We start from the raw sequence: 8,779 nt of genomic DNA, 5'->3' as shown, positions 1-8,779 counted from the left end.
CTTGGCAGGTGTAGATTTTAAACAGAATTGAATAAAGTCTAGCTACCTCTACAAGTAGAGCTCTAGTCTTAACTGTTGTTTGGCTTAATTTTTTAAATTTGAAACCATTGAGTAGAAACATGAGATGGTGTTTTGTTTTGTTTTGTTTTTTCCTGAGAAGGTGCAAACCAGTGAACCCAGAGGAGAGTGCTAAGAGGGCGGGCTCCAGTGAAATGAGAGAGCCCTTGTAGGAGTGCTTAAAGGGAAGGATTTGTCCATTTTTAGCTTGCCACTTGTCATTTTTCCTGCCCTTGTGGGTCAAAGAAATGAGCTATAGTTGGAAGATATCTTGGTGAGTGTTGCTAAAGATAGACTGAAAAAGGATTCTTTTTGTTTGTTTGTTTATCAGTCTGCAGTTATGTTATTTGGTAGCCCATTATGAATGCTTGAGAAATGGGGGCAAAGGAGGGAAATTCATAAAATAATCTGAATCTGGGAAGGGTAGCTTAGTAAAATCAGACAATTGGATCTGATGGAAGTAGGGGAGTTAGGCAGAGGAGTTCTCCCTACATGTCTGTAAATAGAGAGCCTTTGCCTCCAAAACAGGAAACCAGAGCAGCCCAATGTTTTGTACATGTGTCCTGGAAATGAATACATTGGGCAATGTTTAGAATAAATGGAATGAGACAGATCGGACTTGCCTTCCCAGAATAGCTATGCCTGGGGTATTGGAATCAGAGAAGGGTTTAGTAACCATCAGAAGGAAGAACGATGAATTTAGGGAAGTACAGTGAAACTTCCTCTTCTTTCAAAAGCTTCATTCTCTGGTCTGCTTGTGAACCCTGTTGTTGTCTGAGTCTTCCCAGTAGTTTCTGCTTAAATGGAATGAAAACCTCAGCTGTTGCCCTCTATGTTATGAGTTTTCTGAATTTGGGGACACCTGAGTCAGCTCTTGGATCTCTCTCCCCTTTACTCCATGTAAGTAACATGACTCCTTGGTCTATGGAAGGGAAGCAATTGCTGGGTGTATATATTAGGGCTGCAAAGCTGAGGGCAGCCCAGGGATAGTCTTGATTTCTGTGGGTGTCTTCTAAAGTGTGAATCTTGAGAAAGTAGCTCTTCAGCTCAGCTCTTTGTAAACCCACTATGACAGTGACAGGATAAAAGGGTGGTATTGAAGGTGTCCTTAAAATGGGGGCTTATCCACAGGCAGTCACTTGAAAGGGCAGTGCTGTGTACTCAGGGTCTCTCTCCTGCTCTGAAATGGATGGAGTATTGATAGCTGTTTGGACCATCCACTGTGGGGCTGATTCAGACCAGCACAATGCTGCGTTTGTGTGTGTTCTGTAAAGTTCATTTGGGGGAAGTCTTGAAGTGACATCCCTGTCTGAGGGAGTGTGTGTTCTTTGTGCCTGATTTGCTGTCCATTCTCCATCCTTCCCTTCCCCCTGCAGTTAAAATTCCTCTCCCTACCCAGATGCCTACAGCTGGTGGGGATTTCACTTCAAGCAAAATCAACATGCTGAAGAACCATGGTAGGGATTGAAAGGAGAGCCAAGCATAGGCAAGGTGCTGCTTATTTGGTAGACTTTCTTCCTTGGGGCTTTGGGAGCCCCTCTTTAGTTTGTCTTTGTGTGGAGGACATTTAATTATTAGAGGAAAGCATTAGTTGTGACCTTTCACATAGCACCTTTGACCTTAATAGTATTTATAATTATTAATTAGCCACTTCCCTTCCTGTTTTGACCCTACCACCTTCCCAATCACCCAAGTTTTCAACTTCAGAGTCATCTTTGATTCTTCCTCTGCTCTCTCCCTTCCTCCCTCACATCCCGTTGTCCAGTCCTCTCAATGCCACCTTTGAAGTGTCTCTGGAATCTGTCTCGTTTTCACTCCCATTCAGGCCCTTGTTATGTCTTTCTGGACCATTCTAAGAGCCTCCTCCTAATTGCCCTCCCTACCATCAGTGACTCCTCTTTCTATTATGTACTTCCCATTCATGCCAAAGTAATCTTCCCGGTGCAGAAGTCTGATCATATCACTGTCCTGCTCGAAACTTTTCAGTGACTTCCCTGTTGGCTATAGACCTGGTTCCAACATCCCTTTAAGGCCCTAATTGCATGATCCTCCCCTTTAGAAGTCCGTTCCAGGCAAGCTGGAATATGAACTATCTTGCCCCATTCTGCATTGACTTCACCTGCTTCTGCCTTTCCTCATTCTTGGAACAACCTCTTCCACATCTCCACATGCTGAAATCATAGGGCTTGATCTCTATGGTACCTTTAAGAGCAATTTTAAGAGCAACCTTTAATACTCTCCCATTTTATAGATGAGGACCCTGAGACCCCAGGAGGCAAGTGGCTTGCCTGAGGTCGCATAAGTAGTAGAGCTGGAATTTCAAATTCAAGCCACTTGACTCCAAATTCAGTGCTCATCTTACTAAACCGCAAGTTCTCTTCCTTCACACAACTATTTCCTCTGGGAAATCTTCTTAAATTTTGTTGGAACATTCTAGACTGCTTCTTTACCTTAACCGGTCTGTCAGCCTTCTTAGATGATAAACTCTGGATGGACCTGCCATGCTGTATTGTTTGTTTGTTTGTTTACATTTGTCTTGTATCCCTCATGTGTAATACAATTATTTTATGAAATGTAGCAGCTGCTTAATAAATGTTCATTGGGTTGAATTGACTTGAATGCCTTGCATCTGCACAGCAATTTTCATGTTAGAAGGTGAATTTCCAGTGGAGAGCTCACTGGGTCATCCCAACAACCCTCTGATAGTATCCAGTATCTTTATTTTATAGGCGTTGAAACTGAGGCTCCGAAAAATTAAGTAACTTTCCCCAAGTCCACAGGGCTAGTTAAATGGGAAAGCCAGGACTTAAACTCAGATGCTGTGATTCCCAATTTAGTTATTGCTATGACACCAGAGAATCACAGGATTTGGGGTCTAGAAGGAATCTTACAGATAAATTCTCTAGATCAGTCCCTTGCTTTTACAGATAAGGAAACTGGAGCTCAGGGAGTGTAAGTGACTCACCAAATGCCACACACATATTCATTACTTGCCCAGCACTTCTCACTTATTAGCACTGTCCTAGGGATGGTATACATAATGGATAAATATTTAAATGGCAGAAAAAGACCTAATGCTTGCCTTCTGATATGCAAATATTGAATAAGATTTGAAAATAAAATTGTTCCTTCCCATTTCAAGTGAGGAAGGAAAGGACTGGAGTTTAGAATTAAGCTTTCTCTCTTTCTCTTTTCTTCTTTCCCAGTCTTTGTATCCTGTTCAATGACAGGAACTAAAGCTTGCCTTCTCTGCAGAAGTTGCGTGTTTCAAGTATTTCAGGTGTCCACTGCATGAAGCAAGCTCCCACTGAGCAGAGTGGAAATAGGAAGTTTTCTGCAGCAGCGTACTGGGGCAATGAGAGATAAGCTATTACTTCATGACTCCATTGCTTGGGTCTGCTTTCTTTTTGACTCCTCCTGGCCTCTGTTTGTAAACTCACTTCTGCTTTTGCATCCATTTTGGAGCCTAGGAGTGTTCCTGTTACACTCATCAGACAACAGCACTCTGAATGGGACCTGAGTTTACTTGGCTTTTTCTCCTTTTGTTGTTGAAGAAAACCACTGGGGTAATGCTGCCATTAGGACTCACAAACAATAAAGGTCTTATTATATCTTTTCTGTACCTCCTAATTGGCCTCCCTACCATCAGTGACTCCTCTTTTAATTATGTACTTCCCATCTATGCCAAAGTAATCTTCCCAGTGCATAAGTCTGATCACATTACTGTCCTGCTCAAAACTTTTCAGTGACTTCCCTGTTGGCCATAGATCTGGCTCCAACATCCCTTTAAGGCCCTAACTGCATGATCCTCCCCTTGAGGAAGTCTGTTCCAGGCAAGCTGAAATATTAACTATCTCGCTCCATTCTGCATTGACTTCACCTGTTTCTGCCTTTCCTCATTCTTGGACCAGCCTCCTTGCAGATCTCCACATGCTGGGATCATAGGATTTGCCTTATCTCCCTAATCTATGGTGGTCTTTCTCTGGTGTCAGGTGACAATGATAGTGGAGGAGGATCATAGGTTGTTGTTGGGAGAAGGAAGAGAAGTCATTCAAGAGTCATAGCTCCTAGATCAGGCAAAATGGAAAGAGCAGTCACTGTTGTTTAAACCAGATGACTTCAATGTCCTAAAGATTGGGGTTTGTTGTGATGTGACATGTTTTCTTGTCTAGATTTTTAATTCTGTAGTTCAACATGTTCCAAATGGGGGTCAGTTGCAAGACTTGAACCAGGACCTTTGAATTGGCATATCATCTGTGCTCCGATACATACTAGCTGTGTGACCCTGGGCAAGTCACTTTACCCTGTTTGCCTCAGTTTCTTCATCTGCAAAATGAGCTGGAGAAGGAAATGGCAAACTACTCCAATATCTTTGCCAAGAAAACCCCAAGTGGGGCCACAGAGTCAGCCAGGACTGAAAGAGACTGAACAGTAACAACAGTCTAACCACTAGTATCACAACCTTCAATTTCAATTTAATAAGACAATATAGGCAGGTGGTTTCTTTAGGGTTGACGGTATGACAGAAAAGAGGAAGGAATCCTACTGAGAGAAGCCTTTGGTTCACAGCCTAGAAGAGTAGCCTTAGTTTAACAGAGACTAGATAGAGCAGGGACTTTGGAGTCAGAGGGTTTGCCTTTGCATCCCATTACTAATTGTGTGGGTAGGTTATATCACCTTTCTAGGGTTCAGCTTTCTTAGCTGCAGGATGAGAGTACTAGACTACCAGGGGTGGGCACATGGGGCCCTGTAGGCCCTCAAGTGTGGCCCTTTGATTAAATCCAAACTTCACAGAACAAATCCCTTCAATAAAAGGATTTCTTCTCTAAAACTTGGACTCAGGCAAAAAGACCCAAGGACCTAGGAGGCCACAGGTTCCCCATCCCTGGACTGCATGATCTTTAAGAATCCTTTCTGAATCTAAATCTATGATTCTGACTATCACTGGTAGAAGCCATGATGTCAAATCCCTGAAATTACCTACCAGGACTTCAAGACAGAACTGGAGTTCTGGAGGTGATTTTCATAAACATTTGGTAGAGATGGTAAAGCAGAGATATAGACTAATAATTCCTGGTAGCTTCTCTGTCACCCTTCTTATAACCATCGTCATCATCATCATCATAACAAAATAGCCAGCCCTTTGATAGCACTTTAAAGTTTCTGGTGAGCACTTTGCACGCTATCTCCTTTGACCTTTACAACAACTCTGAGATATTATTATCCCCTATTTTACAGATGAGGAAATCGAGCCTGAGGTGAATTGCTGCCATTATGTCTGAGGCAGACACTTACTTGAATTTGAATTTAGGTCATCCTGACTCTAAGCCCAGGACTGTGCTATGCCTCCCAGGGTTTCAGATTTTTTGCAAGTATTTGTATATTATGAGACTTGGTTGCTTATTAACACAGTTGTATCCCTTCTGGGATGAATATCCTCTTTTAATAATTTGTCTAATCTGCTCTTCCCATATTTGTTTACTTTAGGGCTTATTCCTTCTAGTTTCATTGTTGAATTCTTCCATGATAATCTGACTTTATGGGTCTTTCACTCACTTTCTATAAAGTTTTTTCTTTCACTGATTTTCATCTTATTATGGAGCAGTTTAATTTTCTTACCATTCTCCCCCCATAGATTTACAAACAAACTTGTATTCTAAACCAGTGTTGCCCTTGGCTGCCATCTTTCTCCTCTTGACAAAGAGATCAAGCATACCTCCACATGAGATGACCAAGTGTTCCATCAAATGTTTTTTGTTGTCTTTGGATGCATGATAAAAAACAACCCCACCAAGTGAAGTCAACAAGCATCTGTTAAGTGACTGCTATGTGCCAGGCACTATGCCAAACATTGGAGATGCAAAGAAAGACAAAAGACAGTCTCTGCTCTCAAGAAATTCACAGTCTAATGAAGGAAATAACATGCAAACAACCATGTACAAACAAAATATATACAGAACAAACTAGAGATAGCCTCAGAAGGAAGGCACTAAGGTTAAAGAAGACTTGAAAAGGCTTCTTGTAACAGGTGGGGCTTTTTGTTGTTGTTCAGTCATTTATTTTAAAGTTGTATCTAACTCTTTGTGACCCCATTTGGGGTTTTCTTGGCAAAGATACTGGAGTGGTTTGCCATTTCCTTCTCTAGTGTATTTTACAGATGATGAAAATGAGGTAAACAGGGTTAAATGACTTGTCTAGGGTCACACAGCTAGTAAGTATCTGAAGGGTGGATTTGAACTTGGGAAGATGAGTTTTCCTAACTCTAGGTCTGGAGTTCTATCCGTTGGGCAACTCAACAACCATAACTGAGACTTTAAGGAGGGAAGCCAGGAGGTAGAGATGAGGAGTGAGAGAGTCCCAAGAATGAAGGGCAACCAGTGAAAATGCCTAGAGTTGGGAGATGGAGTGTTTTGTCTGAAAGAATAGCAAGAAGGACAGTATCACTGAATCTCAGAATATGTGGGGTGGGAGGTTGGGAGAGAGAGCAAAGTATGTGAATTCTAAAAGGGTAGAATGGGGCCAGGTTATGAAAGGACCCAACAACTCCTTTGTCAACCGTCTTTGGATTATCTGTTACACCTTCCATTTCTCTTCCTCCAGTATGGTGGTTCTCAAATGCTTTGGTCTCGGGACCTTCTTACATTTCTACAAATTAACATTTATTTGGTTTTATCTATCAATATTTAGTGTCTTAGAAATTAAAACTAATTAAATTTAAAAATTAAAAATAACAATGAATTCATTAAACATTATATAACATTTTAATGAAAAATGGCTATATTTTCCAAAACAAAAAGAAGTTATTCATGAGTAGTATCATTTTATATATTTTTTTTGCAAATCTCTTTAATGTCTGGCTTAATCAAAGACAACTGTATTCTCATATAGGCCTCTGCATTCAATTTGTTGTGACGTTTTTTAGTTGAAGTACATAAAGAAAATCTGACTTTGGACAGACATATAGTTGGAAAAAAGAGGAGTATTTAAATAGGCAAATTATGTTTCAGTAGTACTATGAAAACAATTTTGACTTCACAGATCCTTTGAAAGGAATATGGATTCCTCAGGAGTCCAGAGACCACATTTTGAGAAATGATGTTCTGACAGTATGTTCACTTCTCCTGGACAAGGATAGTAACAGTTGGGATGATGATGATGGTAGTGGCAGGCAGCTTAGTATAGTGGATAAAGGGGCAGTCTCAGAGTGAAGGTCTTGATTCATGTTCTGGGAAGACAAGGTAATAAGGATTTAAATGGCCTCAAGTACTGTGTGTAATAAATGCTTTGCAAATATTATATCATTTGACAAGTGACTTGTCCAAGGTCACACAGTTAGTAAGTAGCTGAGGCTGAATTTGGAATCAGGTCTTCCTGACTCCAGGTCCAGTGCTCTATATATTGTACACCTAGAATTCTCAGACACATGCTGTGTGACACTGGGCAAGTCCCCTAACCTCTCAGTGCCTTAGACAAATTTCTAAGACTGATGTAGAATAGGTGTCAATTTCCATTGGCAAAAGGAATTTCCTCATTGAGAGTTCTCTATACCATGAAAATCATAGGTCCATACCCCCTAAAAGATAGTAGTATCAATAGCTTTAATAATAATAATAATAGCATAATTTTAGTAATAATAGTTGTGTAATACTTTAAAGTTACAAGTTTATCACATTTGAGAATGCGCAAATACTACTTCTACCTGAAATTTTCCTTTTACCCACCTAGAAATAGTTGCTTCTTCCTTTGAAATTCTAAAAGTACACATTGTGCCTCTCATTTGATTCTTATAAATACTCTTAGTATAACAGTAGATCTAGGACCTGGTCAGCTGCCCTCTTCCTTTAATAAGCCTAGAGCTCTTTTTGACTCGGTGAAAGAGGTCATTCTCTGCCTCATTTCTTACCTGGCCTTAGTCATTGAATGATAACTCCTTCAGTCCAACTGAAACTTGGAAAAGACTTTAAATTAAGAAGGTCAACCATCCAGGGTCACCTCCAGTTGTCCTGATCTATATCTTGCTACTGGACTCAGATGGTTCCTGAGGAGAGAGTGGGACTGGTGACTTTGTACAGCCCTGCCTCACTTAAATCCAATTCACTTACAAGTTACAGCAACACCTTCCTGAGGTCATGGTCCTCTTGGAGAACTAAGGACAAACCACAACAACAGTTCCAGGCTTATCTACAGATTGGGTAGAGGTCTCCTTTCTTTCTTATTGATAGAGGTTCTTTCTTATTGATCTGGATATTTATGTCTCCACTATAGAGCCCTAAGGGGAAAAATCACTTAAAACTTAGATTTGGTTCCTGTCTAGGATCTCCCTAAAACAGAATAGAAATGTACTGAGGGTACAATGTGGATTGGGAGTAGGATAGCTATTTATGCACATAAACCATAATTGATTTACAAGTGCACATGACAAAGACTTAAAGCTCAGTGTAATAATGTATAATCTATATCTCCTAGGAGGTTGGTACTAAAAACATGGGCCATTTTGTCATATCTTTGAAGAGGCATTTAACTTTCACCTCAGCTCTGGTAGTGTCTGATCACCTCTTTTAAGGTCTATGTCTTCTGGTAAATCAGGCCAAGCCTTGAGTTCATTCTCCCATCTGTGGCCACCTTTTCTTCTGAGAATCATTATAGTAGTTGAAGGGAATGCTTCCCACAGTGTAGCAGGCACCAACTGAAAGACTCAGAATCTCCTGACTTCTTGGATTTA

General features: G+C 40.7%; 1 protein-coding gene across 3 annotated transcripts in view; it reads left to right on the top strand.

Annotated features, from left to right (window-relative positions):
- The first annotated feature begins 811 nt into the window (after positions 1 to 811).
- IPCEF1 (interaction protein for cytohesin exchange factors 1) overlaps positions 812 to 8,779 on the top strand; it is a 207,826-nt gene continuing 199,858 nt past the window's right edge. For 2 of the 3 annotated variants that reach the window (XM_072643746.1, XM_072643745.1), the window contains exon 1: positions 812 to 957. The gene's annotated coding sequence lies outside the window, so the exon portion shown is untranslated. The remainder of the gene's footprint in view (positions 958 to 8,779) is intronic. The other variant, XM_072643749.1, reaches the window with a different exon arrangement.

This window comes from Notamacropus eugenii, chromosome 2 (genome assembly GCF_028372415.1).
Source record: "Notamacropus eugenii isolate mMacEug1 chromosome 2, mMacEug1.pri_v2, whole genome shotgun sequence".
In the NCBI taxonomy this organism is placed as follows: Eukaryota; Metazoa; Chordata; class Mammalia; order Diprotodontia; family Macropodidae; genus Notamacropus; species Notamacropus eugenii.
This window is presented reverse-complemented; position numbering and strand designations above follow the sequence as displayed.